The 20,852-nt window shown below is 39.9% G+C and overlaps 1 long non-coding RNA gene across 1 annotated transcript; it reads right to left on the bottom strand.

Moving 5' to 3' along the window:
* Positions 1–567: 567 nt before the first annotated feature.
* Positions 568–6,899, bottom strand: LOC147915926 (uncharacterized). The gene is made up of 3 exons (XR_015553553.1): positions 6,792–6,899; positions 5,528–5,638; positions 568–1,613 (listed from the first exon to the last, which is right to left on the bottom strand). It is a non-coding gene; the product is annotated as an uncharacterized LOC147915926 (long non-coding RNA).
* Positions 6,900–20,852: the final 13,953 nt, after the last annotated feature.

Genomic DNA, 20,852 nt, shown 5'->3' on the forward strand with positions numbered 1-20,852 from the left:
ACAGTTTAGTAGTTTTAAGTATATTTACTTTGTTGTGCAATCTCCAGAACTTTTTCATCTTAAAAAACTGAAACTCTGCACCCATGGAACAACATTGCCCCTTTTCCCTCTCCCCCTAACCCCTAGAAACCACCATTCTACTTTCCATCTCTATGAATGTGACTTCTTTTGATACCTCATATAAGCAGAATCACACAGTATTTGTCTTTTGTGACCGGCTTATTTCACTTAGCATAAGGTCTTCAAGGTTCATCCATGTTGTAGCAGGTGTCAGAATTTCCTTCTTTTTCAAAGCTGAATAATATTCCATTGTATGCATATACCACGTTTTGTTTATCCATTCATCAATTGGGGGACACTTGGATTATGTCCACCTCTTGGCTGTTGTGAATAAGGCTGCTATGAACATGGGTATTTAAATATCTCTTTGAGACACTGCTTTCAATTCTTTTGGATATATACCCAGAAGTGAAATTGCTAGATCATATGGTAATTCTGTTTTTAATTTTTTGAAGAACTGTCATACTGTTTTTCACAGCAACTACGTTCCCATTTTACATTCCCACCAATAGAGCACAAGGGTTCCAATTTCTCCATATCCTTACCAACACTTGTTATTTTCTGTTTTTTTTTAAATATATATATTAGAGATCCTAATAGGTGTGATGTGGTATCTCATTGTGTTTTTTTTTTTAAATTAAATAGATTTTATTCTTTAGAGTAGCTTTAGGTTCACAGCAAAATTGAGCAGAAAGTACAGAGATTTCCCATAGATCCCCTACCACACCTACCACACATGCATAGCCTCCCCGACCATCAACATCCCCAACCAGAGTGGTACACTTATTACAGCTGATGAACCTACATTTACACATCATTATCACCCAAAGTCTTTAGTTTATGTTAGGGTTCACACTTGGTGTTGTACATTCTATAGGTTTCGACAAATATATAATGACATGTATCCATCATTATAGTATCATACAGGATAGTTTTCCCGTCCCAAAAATCCTCTGTGCCCCACCTATTCATCTGTCTCCACTCTCACCAACCTCTGGCAATCACTGATCTTTTTACTATCTCCATAGTTTTGACTTTTTCAGAATGTCATATAGTTGGAATTGTACAGTATGTATGTAGCCTTTTCAGATTGGCTTCTTTCACTTAGTAATATGCATTGAAGATTCCTTCATGTCTTTTTATGGTTTGATAGCTCATTTCTTTTTAGTGCTGAGTAACATTCCAGTGTCAGGATGTCCCACTGTTTATTTATCCATTCACCCAGTGAAGGGCATCTTAGTTGCTTCCAAGTTTTGTCAATTATGAATGAAGCTGCTCTTAACATCCTTCAGCAGGTTTTTGTGTGGACATAAGTTTTCAACTCATTTGAGTAAATACCAAGGAATGCAATTCCTGGATCATATGGTGAAAGTATGTTTAGTTTTGTAAGAAGCTTCCAAACTGTCTTCTGAAGTGCCTGTACCGTTTTGCTTTCCCACCAGCAATGAATGAGAATTTCTGTTATTCCACATCCTTGTGGTTTTGATTTGCATTTGAGCACTTCTTTTTAATGTCAGAAAATTTCTCCCACTTGACAGTTGATCTTTTAATTTCTTTGAGGGAAGGAAATAGCACACATCAATTATTCAGACACTCTTTAAAATAAATTTTTGTCACTTTATTTTTGTCAAAATAGAAATTCATTAATTTTCTTCTGATTTAAAAGGCATACTCATTCAAAAAACTTTAGGAAAAAAAAATATGAAGCAGAAAATAAAAATCCCCGCCTTCCAGATAATCACTATGAGCTAAAATCTTTCCAGACACTTTTCAATACATCCACACATTTAGGAAAATGGTATCACACTGTCTACACTGCTTCATATACTACGTAATTTATTTCACTGTTTTTTGATTCGCGCTGAGCTAACATCTGTTGCCAATCTTCCTCTATTTTGTATGTAAGCTGCCACCACAGCGTGGCCACTGACAGGTGAGTGGTGTAGGTCTGCACCCAGGAACCCAAGCCGGGCCGCCGAAGGGAGTGTGCTGAACTTAACCACTAGGCCACCAGGGCTGGCCCTATTTCACTTTTTATTATCTTTCATTTGCCACTAGAGTGTCAGCTCCAGGAAGGCAGTAATTTTTTTTCTTTTTCATTCACTGCTGTATTACCAGGGCCTAGATGAGGGCCTGACACACGTGGGCGCTCAATAAATATCTGTTAAATGAAGAAATAAATCCCACTTTTATCACTTAAAAATGTCTTGGAATTTGTTTTTTCTACATCTATTAGTATAGATTTTCAACATCATCTATTTTTTTGGCTGTGTATATTTCAATATATTTATTGAATCAGTCCTTTACTGATTGGTGTGTAAGTGGTTTCCAATTTGTCACTATTATAAACAATACTGTAATGAATATGTTTTTACTTGTGTTCGTGCACCTGTGGGATTATCTCCTTAGATCACTCCAAAAAGAGAAATTTCTTGGTCAAGTAGAATGCACATTTTAATTGTAAATCATTTTGCTAAGCCAGACCTCCAGAAAGTAATTGCAATTTATTCTGCCACTCAGGAAAGAGTGCTCATTTCCTTACAGCCCAGCTAGAGAGCACCAAACTTTTTAATCTTTGCAAGCAAATACATAAAAAATAGTGCTGCACTGGGTTTTAATTTGCATTTCTTTGCTTATTAGTGAGTTATGCATCTTTTCTTGTTTATTGTCCAATTTGTATTTCTTCTTTTGTGAATTGTCTGTTTGTGCTTTTTACATTTTTCTTAGAGTGCTTAATCTGTTCTTATTGATTTACAATAGCTCTTTATATATTAAAGATATTAACCTTTTGTATGTCATCTTGCAAATATTTATTTCTAGCTTGTCATTTCTTTTAAAATTATTTTCAGAGTGTCTTTTTCCAAACAGAAATTTTACTTAAATTTTTTCAATTGAGAGATAACATACATACAGAAAAGTACACAAATTTTAAGTACACAAGGAGTCTTTACCCCCACATAACCACTACCCAAATCAGGTTTCCATGTAGCCTCTCCCAGTCAATAATTCTCCCAAGGTAAACACTACTCTGATAAAGTTTTAACTTTTCTCATAATAATATCTTTCTTATCCTTCATGGTAGCTATTTTTGGGCCATGTTTAGAAAAGAATTCCTCAACTTATAATTATGTAAATATTCACCTACATTTTATTCTGGCATTTTCATTATTTAATTTATTATATTGAAATCTTTAATCCAGCTGAAATGTATTCTAATGTATTCTGAACTATGAGCTAGGGTTCAAACTACCCTGTCTTCGCTCTTCCCTCAAGGGCTACTACCCAATACTACTTATTAATTAGCCAACATCATTTATAAACTAGTCAACATTATCTCCATGATTTGAAATGTTCCCTCTTTCTATACATTGTTCTCTTCCTTTATTTGTCTATTTGTTTCTGCTCCCATATCTCACCATTTTAAACATAACTCTAGGTTTTAATATCTGCTGAAGTAAATATTGCATCATTACTCTCTTTCAAACATTTCTTGGATATTATTTCTCATTTATTCTCCCAGGAAAACTTTAAAATCATTTCGTAACATTCTCTCGCCACCTACCCTGAAAAAGTTGAGATCCTAATTGGAATTACATTGAATTTATATACTAATTTAGAAAATGTTTATATCTTTACATTATTGGACTTTCCATTTATGTCTTTTCATTTATTCAAAATTTTATGTTTCTCAATAGCATCTCAAAGTTTTCATCATATCGATCCTGTACAATGATGTTGTTTTAACTAGGTTTTTATATTTTTTGTTGCTACTATATTAACACTTTTGTTATATATTCTAACTGATTACTGACATTTTATTATGTACACATATAATATATATTATATACTCATGTCTAGTCATCTTGCTAAACTCATTAGTTTGACATTTTTCTTCTTTAGGTAGATAACATATCACCTGGAAATAATATTTCAACCAATATTTCTACCTTTTATTTATTTTCTTTTTTTAATTACACTATTTAGAACTTTCAGAACCATGTTTGATGTTTTGCCCTTATGACTAGCATCCTTATCTTTAATGAGAATGCCTCTAGTTCAGTGTTCTTAACCCATCCACTACAACTCCAACCCTAATTCGTCAAATCTGAGGTGGGACCCAGGCAACTGTGTTCTGTTAGTTACACAGATAATATTGAAGCATGTTCTTCCCCAAAACACCTCTGAGGACCCTACTCTAGTGTGTCCCCATTAAATATTATTTAATATAATTCACATTATTTTTCATATTAAGGAAGTATTGCTCCATTCTAGGTTTGAACCTGATGTTCTATGCCATTTTCCTCTTGAGACATCTTTCAGTGTCTAAACAGCACAGGGCAGAGGGCAAGAAGTTGAGCAAGAAGCAATAACTAAGAGACTGAAAAGCTTATAAGTGCTTTTGGCATATTTATGGGGCTAGGGAGAAAAATACTGGAGTTCAGAGCCCACTGTGGAGGAGGGGCAGTGTCAAACACTCCAGGCTTTCCATTGGGACCTGTGAAGGTTAACTTTATGTGTCATGTTGGCTAGGCCATAGTACCTAGATATTTGATTAAATATTAATCTAGGTGGTTGTGTGAAGGTATTTTTTAGATGAGATTAACATTTAAATCAGTAGACTTTGAGTGATGCAGATTATCCTCCATAATGTGGGTGGGTCTCATCCAATCAGTAGTTGGCCTTAATAGAAAAAGATTGATCTTCCTGGAAGAAGAGGGGATTCTGAATTCTGCCAGCAGACTGCCTTTGGACTCAAACTGCTACTCTTCCCTCAGTCTTCAGCCTAATGGCTGTACACACACACACACACACACACACACACACTCTATTGATTCTACTTCTCTGGACAACCCTGACTAATACAGGTCCCTTAAAAAACTATGCTCTAGGAGTAAGGGCAAGCCAGAAACAGACTAGACCTTACAAAAACCAAACTCAGCTCTGAATAAGTTCAATTCTAGATTGGAATAGGTGATCTTAACTACCTGCCAAAATCTAGAGTAAATCCTCTCTAGAGGAAGATAATACTATTAAGAGCCTCTACAAATTTTTGTCCACACTATCTAGTATTCAATTTTAAAATTATCAGGAATATCTGGAAACAGGACTGAAAGAGAAAAAAGCAAATAATAGAAACAGACCACAGATTATCTATATTTTTGAAAAATATGAAAAATACAAAAAAGAGAAATTTGGAATATGGTGAAAAGGTCTAACATGTGTAATTGCAATCCCAGAAGGAAAAGAGAGAAAGAATGTGACAGAAAAAATATTTGAAAAATAATGGCCAAGAAATTTTCAAAGCTGATGAAAGACATTAAGCTACAGTTTCAATAAGTACTCTGTATCCCAGGTAGGATAAATACAAAGCAAATCATGTCTAGGCATGTCATAGTGGAACCACGGTATGTGGGGCGAACTAAGATAAAGAGAAAAATTTTAAAGCAACTGAGTGAAAACACGTTACCTTTGAAAGAACAGCAATAAGACTTACAGCTGACTTCACAGTGGAATGACTTCTGTAAAATGCTGATTGAAAATAGATGCAATTTATAATTGTATACCCTGTGAAAATATTCTGAAAAACAAAGACAAAAATAAAGACATTTCCAGACAAGCTAACACTGCAATAATTCACCACCAGCCAACTTGCCTTAAGGAGAATTCTTTGGGCAGAAGCAAAATCATCCCAGTAGGAAGCACAGAAATTTAGGAAGGAATAAAGAATAATGAAAAGGGTTAGTAGTGCATAAATCTTCATGAATATTAACTACAGAAAACAAAAGTAAAATATAAGTAGATTTATAATGCACGACATAGTAACTCAGCAGGGGGATAAATGAAGTTAAAGTGTGTTCTAAGTTCCTTGCATTGTCTTGGAAGGAGAAAAGTTACTATTTTACATGACATGTTAATAAGCCAAGGATGAATGTTATGATATCTAGAGTAATCTCTAAAAGAAAAAGAATGTATAACTATAAGCTAATAGAGGAGAAAACAACTAGAATAATAAAAAATACTTCATTAATCCGTAAGAAATCAACAAAGGAGAGAAAAAGAAGGATAAAAACAAGTGGGAAAAATAGAAAGCAAATTGTAAGGAGGTAACCTTATTCCCAAATATGTCAGTAATTACAGTGTTCAAATTGAGTCAATATTCCTATTTAAAGATAAAGATTTGGACTGGTATTTCATATTAAATCGACAATATACTGCTTGTAAGAGGTATGCCTTAAATGCAAGGATATAGTAAATTAAAGATAAGCACTAATCAAAAGAAAGTTATACCAACATCAGACAAAGCAGATTTTAAGGCAAGGAGCAGTCCTAAAGATAAAGAGAGACATTTTATAAGATAAAAGGGCCAGTCCACCAGAGGACACAACAATTTCACATTTGTGTGCATCTAATAGCATAGAGGGAGCGCGAGAGCACAAAAATTGACTAAACAAAAGGAGAAATAGGTAAATTTGCAACAATATTGGGAGATTTTAACACAACTTTCTAAGTAACTGATAGCACAGGGAGACAAAAAAATCAGGAAGGATATAGAGGATTTGAACAACAGGATTAAATCTTAGCTGTGTACGGAGTGTTGAGTGAATATTTTTCTATTTCCCTGAAATTGTCTCTATAGCCCCCAACTGCAAACAACAGGCTCCAGGAGATGGCCAAAAATGGAGTCCCACACCTCCCCCAGGGCTGACTGGGGGACAGCTTAACCACCTTACCTCCCGGGAGCAGCGGCTGCCCCGCCCCGTGTGTCTCTGTGAGAAAGCTGGAGAGAGGAGGAGACTGAGTCTTCCCAGGCCCAGTCCTCAGCCTTGTGGGGAGAGCAGCGCTGTGTGTGTGTGTTGGGGGTGGGGGGACGGGGTGGAGAGAGATTCTCTCCTTTCGGAGGAGAGGAGGGGAGAGCTGTATCTCCCAGCCAAGTAAGGCGGGGTTCCAAGAGGACACTATGGAAGACCCAGGTGCCCACAATAGTTCTCATTCTCCATTTGGGTGTCTGCCCGTGTAGCAGCTGTATTGATATGCCCTGAGCCCACCTGCTGGGGGGTCGGTGCGCAGGTGTGTGTGTAGGGAGTTGGGGGAAGGCGATGAGACAGGGAAGTGAGTGGGGAAGTCTGGGGAGCAGACTGACCACCCCCTATTTGGCGGGTCCTCAAGGGTCCAGTGGGTAAAGGGAAGGTGGTCGGGCTTGGGCCTTCTTGCCAATCCCTCACCCAAGAGAAAGGCTGCGGGTGTACTCCTGGAGGGGGTGGGGATAAGGGAGGATGGAAGTGTTTGAACCAGACCAGATTTCCCACATCAAGGAAGTGCGCAGTTTGGGTGGGGGACGCCGTTTGCACAGGACCCACAGAAAATCCCACAAGTGATCACTATAAGAACACCAGCATTTGGACAGTCAGTGCTAAATGGAGAAGTAACAGCCAGAGGGGAGAACTTGGAAAGCTATTGGCCAGCTAACTAAAAAGGCACAGTCCTTTCCCACCAGCCCTCTGGGATGACCCAACTCTGGAGGAGCTGGAAACAGAGGACATCCCTCTCCACTTTCCAAGTGTCTCCAGCCTTGGGTGGGCCTGGGTGGTGCCTGGATCCCTGCTCCTTCCCTTACTTATTGTCAGGCAGTTCCTTCCTCCCACTCCCATACTCCTTCCTGGCAAGTATTTGGGGGGGTGGTGCCCCAGGTCCCTCTCCTCATATACAGAGACAGGAGAAGCTGGGGTGGGGGGGACGATGGGAGAAGGGGGACCAGAGAGCTTCAATATCAAGGTTGGTAGCCTCCCTGATGGATAGTTCTTTTAAAAGTCAAGCTCTACCTGACACTAAGGCCTGTCTACCCATAAGGGTGGCTTATAAATGAAGGCAGGATCCCCCATACACCTGACTATGTGATCAGGGGCTGTGGTTTCCCTGGGAAAGGCCTCAGCATGTGGGGACTCAGCTGAGCCTGGGCTGTTAGGATCCTCTACCCTTCCCTCTCCCCCCACTTTGCCCCAGCTTCTCCTCTCTGTACACGAGTATAGGAACATGGGGCAACACCCCCCAAATGCTTGGTGGGGAGAAGGAGTATGGGAGTGGGAGGAGGGAACTGCCTGATAATACATAAAGGAAGGAGCAGGGATCCTGGGGCACCTCACAGGCCAGCCCAAGGCTTGGGGCACTTGGAAAGTGGAAGGGGATGTTTGGAGCAAACTACTGGCCCCGGATCTCGTTATTATTACTATTATTGTTATTATTGACAGCTGCCATTTATTGAGTTGCGTCTACGTGTTATATTTATTTATTTATTTATTTTTTTGTGAGGAAGATCAGCCCTGAGCTAACATCCATGCCAATCCTCCTCTTTTTGCTGAGGAAGACTGGCTCTGAGCTAACATCTATTGCCAATCCTCCTCCTTTTTTTCCCCCCAAAGCCCCAGTAGATAGTTGTATGTCATAGTTGCACATCCTTCTAGTTGCTGTATGTGGGACGCAGCCTCAGCATGGCCAGAGAAGCGGTGCGTCGGTGCGCGCCCGGGATCTGAACCCGGGCCTCCAGTAACGGAGCACGCGCACTTAACCGCTAAGCCACGGGGCCGGCCCCGCGTCTACGTGTTATAAATTGTACTAAGCGCTGTGTATGCATTCTCTTATTTAATCCTGGTATTATTCACATGTTATTGAGTTGAGGACTTTGAAGATGGGAAGGGTTAGGCTCTTATTGAAGTGACATAGCCAGTAAATGAGGAAGCCAGGGAGCCATCCCAGGTCAGCCCACTCCTAACCTCAGCATTACGCCCTCCCCTAATGCTGAGGGAAAAAATATACCTGCCTTAGCTGAGAACATTAGAAACGTCGCTTGTAGTGTTCTGAAGGTGAAGTTCTCCTGTAACAACCCAATAATTTAGAATCAGTCTTAACTTCAAAATATTACTGCAAATGCAGGTTCCACTTCTCCTACATTTGGCTTAAGTATTCTTGGGTAGCCAAGATAACCTTTAATAAGTCAAATGAAGAAGCTGTGAAAAACCAAAATAAGAAGAGGCCACTCAGGACCTCATAAGAGTTAAAGTTTAGAATACATTTCACTGTCTTAAAAATACTTTACTTCAATAACACCTTGTGGTGAGAATGGAATCTGACAACAAGGGCTGACTCCAGAAGAGAGTTTTGAGCCATTATCATGGAAAGTGAGTTTGTGTGGGACCAAATGCTGAATAACACCCAGGAAGTTCACTTCCTCCTGCTCTCAGGAAACAAGTCAGCTGCCCCAATTTTTATAAATATGAGGCCAGTCTCTGACTACAGCCCAGTTGTGGTCCTTCCCTGCCCAGAAAATTTGAAAACTTGAGCTAAATAAAGTGCCCATGGGGGACTTTTCGCCTCTGGAGTTGTTAATGCTTCTCCTGAATGGTGGGCTTCCATCCCCAGTTTTATTTATTGATTGTGTTTATTATTTTTTTTACTCTTTGGACTTAGCTCTGTTTAGCTGGACCCAGAGCCCAGTTTATCTTCCTTGAATAAGAACTACCTGTGCCTCCTCAACTCAAATTAAAAGTCTATTTGTTTATTGGTCATTCTACCCAAATTCTATGCCAGCTCCTTAATAAGTTGTGCAAATCCAGGATTCTCAGATCGACATCTGACATAAGGAACAGATGGGCTTTAAACAGCCATTCCACCACAGGTCACTGTCATCATATTTGCCCTACAGTGAGTGGCAAGAATAATATCAAACTGTCTGCAACTTTTATTGACCTTTCCTCAGTCTGGGCCGTGGACAAATGGATTCGGCACTGCTATTCCACTTCATGGGCCAGAGCCGGGGGAGCAGCTTTCCTGAGGGCTGACCAGGCTGAGTTCTGACACCAGTACTTTTCCACTCGTTAAAAAAAAAAAATCTGAATCTATCTTTGGATGAGTTGGTTGCATAGCCACTTGCTATAAAAAAACAAAGGGAGGTATTCTTTTTTACTCTGAAGATATGGCTTTATTTTCCTGGACAAAGAATGGTCTGTGTATACAACATACCCTGCTAGCTAATTATGCACAGAAAGAAGGTCTATGGATCAAAACCTCTAACATTAAAGTTATTACCCAGGTAGGTATTCCCATGTTATTCCCAAATTCATAAATAAGGAGACAAACACATTGTCCAAAATTTGATTCCCCAAATTTGCTTGTACAGAAACCCTTTGTGGTGGCTGTAGGTTCCTTTTCTGCTGTAAAGTGAGAATCGATGTAGTAAGTGGGCCAGGGGCTCTCCTACTCCCCCTTGGTGAGCTGTGTTAAAACAAAACAGAAACAATTTCAAAGTCAAGGTCCTCGGATCTTACCCAACCACCGATAAAGAATGGCAGCGGCACCCCAGGCACTTGCCAAAGATTACAATTCCAAGTTCACTGTCACTAAATATTTATTAAAATGTCACCAAAGAGAAACTTGGAATTATTATCAGATATGGCAAAATATGTCCCTAGATTAAGCCAGATTAGCAGACAGCTAGGATCTGAGCTGAGCTGTACTGTCCCCACCTCCCACACCCACCTGAGTTCCAGTAGAATTACTTGTATTCTATATTGTGCTTTAGTGAGATGCCATCATTTATGTGGAGAAACAGAACCCTCTATGTGCTGTTTGGGTTTATTATACAAATGTTTATATTATTTATGACATCACACATCACGTGGCACATCCATGGTGGGAATGTAAGTGATCAGGGTTTACATTTTTTGCTCTGTCACTGGATCCACCTTGTTGCATCCTTGTATTATATACTCCTTTGCCCCTATGTTCAATTTATTTTCTCTTTATAATATTTTACCTATCCTGGAAAACCTTTTTACTAGCATGGGGCTTGGCACTTGGTAGGCATACAATAAATATTTGTTGAAAGAATCAAAAAAGTGGAGCACAAATAAATTATAATTATAAATAAAGTGTATAAATTAAGTTATAAACATGGAGCATAAATAGATTAAAATGAAAACAATCATTTCTCTCTTACTTGGGTTCGCTCACCACTCATGCGTAAAGTTGGTCCTCATCCTGTGTACACTCACCAGTTATGAAGAAATTGCTCTTGTGCTGTTTCCTGGGAGTATGGCTCCTTTGTCTTACTCCATTATTTGCTCCTTGAAGACAGAGAGCATAGCATCTACTCTCTGTGTATTTTGAACAGTGCTCTGCACACAGTAGGTGCTCAATAAAAGCAAATTAAATGAATGCATGACCCATGGCCTGGATGTGTGACCCATATATATTTTTTGTGTGTGTGAGGAAGATGAGCCCTGAGCTAACATCTGTCGCCAATCCTCCTCTTTTTGCTGAGGAAGACTGGCCCTGGGCTAACATCCATGCCCATCTTCCTCCACTTTATATGGGATGCCGCCACAGCACGGCTTGACAAGCGGTGCGTTGGTGCGCGCCCGGGATCCAAACCCTGGGCCACTGCAGTGGAGCGCGCGCTCTTAACCGCTACAACACAGGGCCAGCCCCATGACCCACATTTTTGAGAGTGAAAAGTCATTATTCCATAGTTCAGATGCTATTATCTAAAGCCAATAGCACCTGGTGTTCCCATTTATATCTTATTAGCTTGCTCACTTTAGGTCATACTGCCCACAGTGTGACGGTAGGCCCCAGCTTTTTCTCGTAGGCACCTGTTGTAGACATCTGTTGCTTTTGCCTGCCCAGCATCCACTCCCCCTTCTACTGTTACTGCCATAATGATTTTTCTTTGGAGAATGAATGCTCCCCCACTCTCAGTGCATGTGGTTCAGATGGGGTATCGGCACATGACTCAGGCCTGGCCAATCAGAGCATTCCATCCCCTTGGCCACAGTAACTGGTCCTAGAATGAAGTCATGACCAAAGCCATGACCCAACAACTCAATTCCAGGACTTTTGTTGGAACTGTTGGAGGCAGAAGTTCTCTTTTTCCTGCTGGATTTAACAAGACAATAGGATATAAACTTAGAGCTGTCAAAGCTACCATATTGGAGAAACCTAATTAAATGAACAAACACTGAGAATCTAAGAGCCAAGAGAAGAATACAAAATGAGTCTTGATGACAATGGGCACTGGATCCAGCTGTGCCAGAACACCAGTTTGAACTGAGTTTTCTGTCAGTGCAATGAAAAGAATTCAAACTAACACAGGATCCTGTTCTCATTATATGGTCTGTTCCTAGGCCACACTGAAGTCCCAACCGCCATAATCAGAGGCCTTGTGCTTACAGAGCAACACTGGGATTAGGAACTAAAATATTTGTGTGAACTTATCCTGAGTCTACCATGGTTTAATTTAAAATAATTTAAAACTCTGAAGCCATGGAAAAGGTGTAGAATACTAGCCTGGGTGAGAGAAGCTCTAGACACAGATGGTTAACCACGGCAAGCAGGGGTGTTAAGAGCTGTTCAGGAGGCAAAGGGGCCAATGCTGTGGATGGCATAGGCCATATTTTGATGGAATTGTGCTTTGGTATGACGCCACTGGCTTTTTTTAAGGCAAAGTGAGGTGAAAAGAGGAGACTGCCAGGGGTAGGGAAGCTAACTACAGGGAAGGACTGAGGAATATCTAAGAATAGTCTTCCTTTAGTCTAGGTGATGTTTCCACTTCCTTCCCCCACCAATAACCCATTACTATTTGTCCAACACAAGTAACATCCTACGTTCTCACCCATGCCCAGGAAAAAGACAGAAATAACTTGGGCCATTGTGGGAGTTCTTTTTTGGAGGAGGGTGAGGTGGGGAAAAGTAACCCTCCCCTAGGAACTGATCACAGAGGAGACCTGCTGAGCCCAAATGGATACACAGGACTTCCTCAGGCCATAAGCCTAGAAGTTCTCTCTTCTTTAGGTCAGCTTTCCACCCTCCAGGTTTTGTCCAAAGATCTCTGCTAGCTCTTGCAGGCAAGGTTTATGTTGAATGGGTTCCAGTGGTGAGGTCATCCTCGTGGAAGGTTTCCATATATGACATGCCTCTGCTGCTGCGCCCAAGAGCATTCCCAAGGCCCTTTCACTGATGCTGTCCAAGAATAAGGTCTTGGCTAGATTCCCACATTGAAAGGGCACTGGAGCTTTGGTTTCTGAAAATAGCAGGCATTGTCCTTTTCGTCCACTTATAAAGCTATACATGTTCTCTGTAGAATATTTGGAAAATTCAAAAAAAGTATAGAGGGGAAAAAAACCAATCATGCTGTAATTCCATCATCTATAAATAACCAATATTAATATTTTGGTCTACTTCTTTCTCATAGTTTTTGTGAATGCATGTATCTACGTTATTTTAGGAAGGCAGTATTGCATTGTGGTTAGGAGTGTGGGTTTGGAAGTCTGACACCACTCATTTAGAGTTATGTGGGCTTTGGCAACTTTCTCTCTTTAAGTTTTAATTCGAACAATAAAGTTTGCTAATTCTTAATCTAGTCCTCCACCCGTATGATACTATTTTAACTTACAGGTTTATAATAAGAGTTATTTGGTAATAAAATTTCCCCCAACATTCTTCTTTCCATTTTTAAAAATGGTTATTTCATTTATTCCAGATTAATGTTAGAACAATCTTTCCAAGTTAAAAAAAATGAGATTTTTGTAGACTTGCATTTAAAAGTATGGATTAATTAAAGAAGAATGAACATCTTTAAAGCATTAATTCTTCCTTTCATAGAATATAGTGTATCTGTCTTTCCATTTATTTTCTTCATATCCCTCTGTAAAGTTTAGTAGTTTTCTTCATATAATTCTTGCACATTTCTTGCAAATTTTGTTCTAAGGTATTTTATAGTTTTGGTTACTAGGGTGAGTGAGATTTTTTTCCCCAATCACAATTGGTTATTACCTGTACTAGAAAGCTATTTCAGAAGTTAGAGATATATATATATATATATCTTTTAGTGGACAACCTTGCTGTACTTTCTTATTAGGTCCAACCATCTTTCAGGATTGATTATCTCCATATTTCTAGGTAGATACTTAGTTTGCAGCCAAAAACCGTGTCTCCTTGCCAATAGTAAACTCTTTATCCTGCCTTATTACATTGGCTCGATTATCCTTTTGGGACACTGTTAGATAACAACAGTTAGAATGGGTCTGTCTTATCCCTCACACAATTATTTCTTTATTAAGAATGATGCTGTGTTGTTTAAGAAGATATATGTTATCATGTTAATGAGGCTTCTTTCTTTCCTAATTTATTAGGGGAGTTTTAAAAATAAAGAATAAATGTTGACTTTCATCTTCAAATACGTTCTTATTATCTATGAGAGACTCTTGGGTCTGTTTTTTTTTTCCTTTGACCTATTTCTGTGATGTACTATACAGGTGGATATCTCTTATAGGGCCATCATTACCTTCTCTACAAACTCACCAAATGCATCAGGGGCTCTGGAGTCGGGCAGACCTGGGCTGCCATCTTAACCCACCACTTACCAGCTGGGGGGTCATGGGCAAGTTCTACATGGGGATGTATAATAAATGCTGGCAGTTATGATATTCCTTTACTATATTGATGAATTTGTAAGTGCTTTGTTTAGGATTTTTGCATCTGTATTATTGATATTGGTGTAAAACGTATGTGTATGTTTGTACACAACTTATTAGGTTGTGTTCACAAAAAAGAATTATGTTGGTTTTCTTATTTTCCTATGCTCTACAACAATTAAAACAGCATGAGATATTTATACACCCATGTCCACAGCAGCACTATTCACAGTAGCCGAGAAGTGGAGGCAACTCAAGTGTCAATCGATGGATGAACGGATAAGCAAAATGTGGTATATATAGACAATGGAATATTATTCAGCCTTAAAAAGGAAGGAAATTCTGACACATGCTACAACATGGATGAACCTTGAGGACATTATGCTAAGTAAAATAAGCTAGTCACAAAGAAACAAATACTGTATGATTCCACTTATATGAGGTATCTAAAGAAGTCAAATTCATTGAGACAGAAAATAGAAGAGTAGTTGCCAGGAGCTGGGGGGAGGAGGAAAAGGGGAGATGTTCAATGGGTACAGAGTTTCAGTTTTGCAAGATGAAAAAGTTCTGGAGATCTGTTTCACAGCAATGTGAGTATACATAATACTACTAACTATACACTTAAAAATGGTTAAGATGGCAAATTTTATGTTATGTGGTTTTCTTTCTACAATAATAACAAAATGGCATGAGAATTATTCGTTCCTTGAAAGTTTGAAAGAACTCATTCATAAAAGCATCTGGAGATAAAACTTGCACACTTTTTCCATTTCTTCATTGATTATTGGTCTTTCAAGTCTGCCACTTAAGATAATTTTAGTTTCATTCACATGTATAATTTTTTTTTTTTTACCAGAAAATCATCTATTTCACTGAGTAGCAAATTCCTTAGCCTAGTTATACACAGGACTTTCTTATAACATGCATTTGTTCTATCCCCGTGTTCATTTCTAATTTTGCATATATTTTTGTTTTTCCTCTTTGGCTACTTTATTGCTTTTTCAAAGAATGACATTACGAATTTATATACCAATTTTCCTATTTTTTTAAGTTTATTTTTTAATTTTATTGAGGTCACATTAGTTTATAACATTATGTATATTTCAGGTGTACATCATTACCTTTCGGCCTCTGTATAGACTGTGTTGTGTTCACCACCAAAAGTCTAGTTTCCATCACCAAACATATGTGCCCCTTTATCCCTTTCACCTTCCCCCCATCCCCTTCCCCTCTGGTAACCACCAATCTGTTCTTTGTATCTATGTGTTTGTATTTTTATCTTCCACATATGAGTAAAATCATACAGCACTTGTCTTTCTCCATCTGACTTATTTTGCTTAGCATAATACCCTCAAGGTCCATCCACATTGTCACAAATGGCACAATTTCATCTTTTTTTTTTTATGACTGAGTAGTATTCCATTGTGTGTGTGTGTGTGTGTGTGTGTGTATCTCACATTAAATTCAGTAATATCTGCTTTAGTACTTCTTTCTTCCTGGCTTTCCTAGTATATTTTGTTATTATTTTTTCTTATTTATTTAAGTCAAATGCTTAATTCATATCTTTTGATTCTTTCTTATTAAATAATTAAAGCATTTAAAGTTGGAAATTTCCTTTTCTGTACAATTTGTAGAAATTCCAGAAGTTTTAATTTGTGATATTGCATTATCATTCATCTCCAAATAAAGTTCAATGGCTATCTATGTAGTTTTTATTTTCTCATATGCTTTCCTTTTTTAACTTCTAAGAGGTAACCTTCTATGATTAACTTGCTAATTTTTAAATTGTACAATCTTTAAAATCATTATTCAAAATGTGTACACATTTACTGCTCTGCTCCACCAAAAACCAAAGCTTTTCCACTTATTCGCTGTGTGACTTGGGACAAGTCTGTGCATTTATTCCTATCTTACTGAGTGTCAAACACTATTCTGGGAGCCGAGAATGCAAGGGTGAACAAGACAAAGTTGCAGTTTTCAAGGCGCATACTTTAGATACATAAGCTAGAAATAAACAAACAGGATGATTTTAGCTAATGACAGTATTATACAGACAGTAAAGAAAGAAATGTGGTAGAGCCATGGGCTGGAGGTGTTTTGGATGGAGTCATCAGGGAAGACCTCTGCTAACTGCCAGATCCTATGCACTCATCTTGGTCCTTAGCCCAGAAAACCTCTCCTGAGCCATTTGGCACCACTCACCTCCCCTTCTTTGAACTGTTGCCTTCCTTGGTTTCTATGACAAGATAGTGGTGTCTCTATCTCCTAGTCTCCTCCTACCTCCCTGACCTCCCCCTTTCAGCCTTCATTGCAGGTACATCTTCTCTGATTACCCATTAAACGAGCCTGTTGGGCAGGACAACATCTGTCTTGGCAACTGAAAGGAGAGCTCAACTACTGGCTCCCTCTGCTGAGAGCTCTTGCTTGTATTCAAACCTTTGGGACAAGGTAACAGTGGGATGGCAGCACAGGCCCAAGATACAATGTCTGAGTCAAGGCGTTAAGATAGCTTCCCACAAAGTGGAGGTAGAGCTTCTCAAGGTTAGGGCACAGGTCCAACTGGCTCCTAACACGATTCAACACCAAGGACACTATTTCAAGAAGGGCTAAGCAAAAGAAAGTAAGGAAGCACTATGCTGACTGAAAGGCACTCAACACAGTGCTAGAAAGCAAACATGGTGTCTACCTTAGAGAGTCTACATGGTAGTTCAGAGACATGACTCACATAAGAGACAATAAGAAAACACTGCAAAAGAACAAAAGGAAAAACACTGCAAAAGAGCAAAAAAACACACATTAACTTGTGGGACAGGCTATAAATGTCATTAGAATTCAAAGAAGGAAGCCCTCAGAGTGATTTACCAGTGAGGGAAGACACTAGAAGGGGTCGAACTCGAGCCAAGCCCTAAGGGAAGCAGGTTTGATCACCAAAGGACACAAGAGCCCATGGTTAGGCAGTGCGACAGGGCTGATTTCTGGATCTAACAGGCACAACGAATGATACTAGACACATACTATATACATAAGGCCCTGCTTCTAACCCCAAGAAGGCTAAAATTAACAAAAAATTCAACCCTGGATTAAGAAGTGAAGACTTCCGTGAAGACAGTCAAAGTTCTCTGCCTCTTCTTTCATCTCAAGAAGTAGTTGGAACAATGAAAGTGGGAGGTTCAAACAAGAGTGGGGTGGAGCCAAGGGATAAAAGATATGGTGCAACCTCTTTAGGTCCTGGCTCTGCTCTGGGTCTTAGGGAAAATGAGTGGAAATCTGGAATGTTTCTTCTGGTTCTTGAGGTTCTCAGTTTTTCAGCTCAGAACATCAGGGCAGACCAGACAAGATATTTGGAGCTGAGGCCGAGCTAGTGATAGAGAATGTGGATCTGCCTGAAGAGTCCTCTAGCTGGAAGTTGGATGGGGTAGAGGTCTAGTAGGTGGAAGCAACAGCACCTCAACTCTAACATTTCAAAGATAGAAATAACAAGTACCTTAAATCTTTAAGTCATCTTACAACTCGCATAGTTGCATATGGATTTCATCGTGTCCTCATTTGAGGTAGGTATATGAGACTGACCCCATTTTATAGATTTTAGAGAACCTTGGGAAGTTAAGTGACTTGCTGGTGAACGAACAGCTGGGCCTAGAAGCAAAGTCTTAAATGTTCAATGTGGCACTTCCTCTCAAGAGGATAATGTTCCAATGGTCCTGATCCAAACAGGCCTTAGTGCCCTAGGCAAAGTTCCTCACAAAAAGAAATGAGCCTTGACTCAGAAGTTCCACTCTGGGCTCACAGGCTTGAAAGTGCCTTGGACAAACTGGTCTCCAAACCTAGGTGGGGTTAAAATGCTGAGATCCCAGTGGGGAGGGGTCGGGAGGCACAAGACCAACTGACAAATTGTTTTCTAGGGAACAACATCCGGTCTGGTCCTAAAACTCTTCTCGAAATTCATTTGAAAGAGACCAAAGTTGCAGGATTCACTGGGCTTTCACATCATTAAAGCTTCTCTCTTAGCAGTCTCCATTCCTCTCAACCCCGACATGAAAAATTTCTCCTTCTACTGGAGTAACTGAAACCCAGAAGAAGTGATCAACAGTCGAAGGGGATAGACATTAGATTTTAAATTCTGGGGTGCCAAAATGAAAGCTGAAACCCTTGCCTCTCAAGCAACAAACACCCCCCAGGACACTAGCCTTACTAGGGAATCCTCCTCCCTGTCCTCCCTTTTAAGGTGTCTGGTCCCCGAGAGAGTATTACAAAGGCTTAAGTGGTTTCTTCTTCCTCTTTGGTGGAATTTAACTAGGAGTAGGTGAAAGTGATCATCTGAAAAAACCCACCCCTGCTCCGACCCCCAGCAAAGCAGCTTCACCAGAATCTCTCTGGACCCAGCCCATTGCATTTTGGAGGGTCTGTGCCTGTGAAGCCAACTGGGTTGCAACCAGACACTGCCTCTCTTACCCCACTCACAGACCAGTAAGCTTGGTACTCGTGTGGCTTGGGAGAGCAGAAAAGGCTCCTGGCCTTTGAGGCTCAGGAGCCCAGGAGTCAGTATCTTTACTGAGTAGTTGTTACTCTTTCAATATAAGCTTCTTTCCTTGGCTTTCATGGTCTGATTCCCTTTTATTCATAACATTCCTTTCCTCTTTTCCCTACAATTCTGGCTCCTTTTCTCCCTCACTGGCCTACCCAGTCTCCCTGTTTCCTTGTGGGCTGGTTTGATACCACATCTCTCCCACAGAGGTAGGGTGAAGAGAGAGATATTGCAACACTCCTGTGCAAAGTGCCTCTGCAGTGGCTAGACTGTAACACGTGCTAAGACGGCATCTGCAGCCTAGTTCCTGCTTCCATCCAGCCACTGACATTTCTTGTGCACAGATGCAGAGGCAAGAAAATGTGGCCACTTGGTAAACAGTAAATGATGAATGTGGTTACAATATACGATACATTCAGTTCACTTTGGTTTAACAAAAATTTGCTAAATATCTCTGACGTAGAGATAATTAAAAGAGCTCACAATTCTTAGGTATAAATGACTGAGGCAGTGGTTTTCAACCCTGGCTGCACTTGAGAATCCTAGCAGCTCTAGCGACAAAGACAAGAACAAAACAAAACAAAAACAACGTCTGGGGCCCCACCTCAGCGATTCGGATTTCATTGGTGTGGGGTGGAGCACAAGTATCAGTATTTTTTCAAAAGCTCCCCAGATATTAGGACGTGTAGCCAGGGGCAAGAACTTTACGTGGTCACATGTAGAAAGATCTGAATAAAGGCTAAATTTAGGTTTTAGGCAATGGAAAGCTATTGCAGAGTTTTGAGCAAGAGAGGAAACATGAGGATGGCTGTAATGCGGGAAGCTTCCCCTGATTGTACTGGGCAGAACAGAGTGGAGTCAAGAAACACTGAAAAAACCAGACCTGGTAAAAGCCTATTGCAATAGTCCAAGTAAGGGGTAATAAAGGCCTAAACTAAGCAGTGCCCTGAGAATGGACAGAGGGATGAATTTCCTGGAAAGTACAAGACCGGCAGGACTGTTAGGGCAAGGTGGAATAGTCTAGGCTGCCTCTGGGGAAGGAGGGCAGAGACAGGTGGGGAGACTAATAAAAGAAACCTTAACTAAATTGGAGTCAGGAAGGCCTGTAGGGTGAGTGCTCACACTCTATTATACATTATCCATTACACCAAACAGAAAGAGACAAGATGACACTTGCATCTTGGACAGGAAGTAAAACTACTTTACTACTGAAGGAAGATTTCTCTCGCCACCTAGCAACAGCTCAGCCAATGAGAAATGCTGTAACTCAGCCAATGAGAGCTGTTGCTACCCTGAACTGTTACTTTGCCCCAATGAACTTTCCCTTAGAACAGCCCTTCCCTACTCCCCTTTTCTCTATAAAGGCAGCTCCTCTTCTTTGTTAGATTTGCCTACAGTTTGCCATAGCACGCACACCCTGAATTGCAATTCTTTTGGCTATTCCCGAATAAAGTCATTTTCAGGATAAAATAACAGACGAATTTGCTTTTTAAGTTGACACAGGAGAGCCGCTCTTCCCCTTGCCCAGACCCACTTGTACATTGCCACCTACACCAAAACTGTAGAAGAAAGAATTTCCAATATCTTGGGAGTTAAGAACCCAAGAGAAGAACAAGAATATAGAGACTTGGCTCTTTCAGGGGAAAAAATAACCTAAGTGATAAAGACTGAACATATTCAGGACACAAAATTTTAAAATAAAGCAAAACTGATTGCAGACTTTTTTCCCACAGAATATTGATATAAAAAGAAATCATTCTTCTCCTATGCAAGGTATTTACTGTCCTGCCCTCACCTGAGGG

The sequence above is a fragment of the Ceratotherium simum genome, chromosome 11, assembly GCF_057802395.1.
Source record: "Ceratotherium simum simum isolate JZ-2026a chromosome 11, ASM5780239v1, whole genome shotgun sequence".
NCBI classification, from domain to species: Eukaryota; Metazoa; Chordata; class Mammalia; order Perissodactyla; family Rhinocerotidae; genus Ceratotherium; species Ceratotherium simum.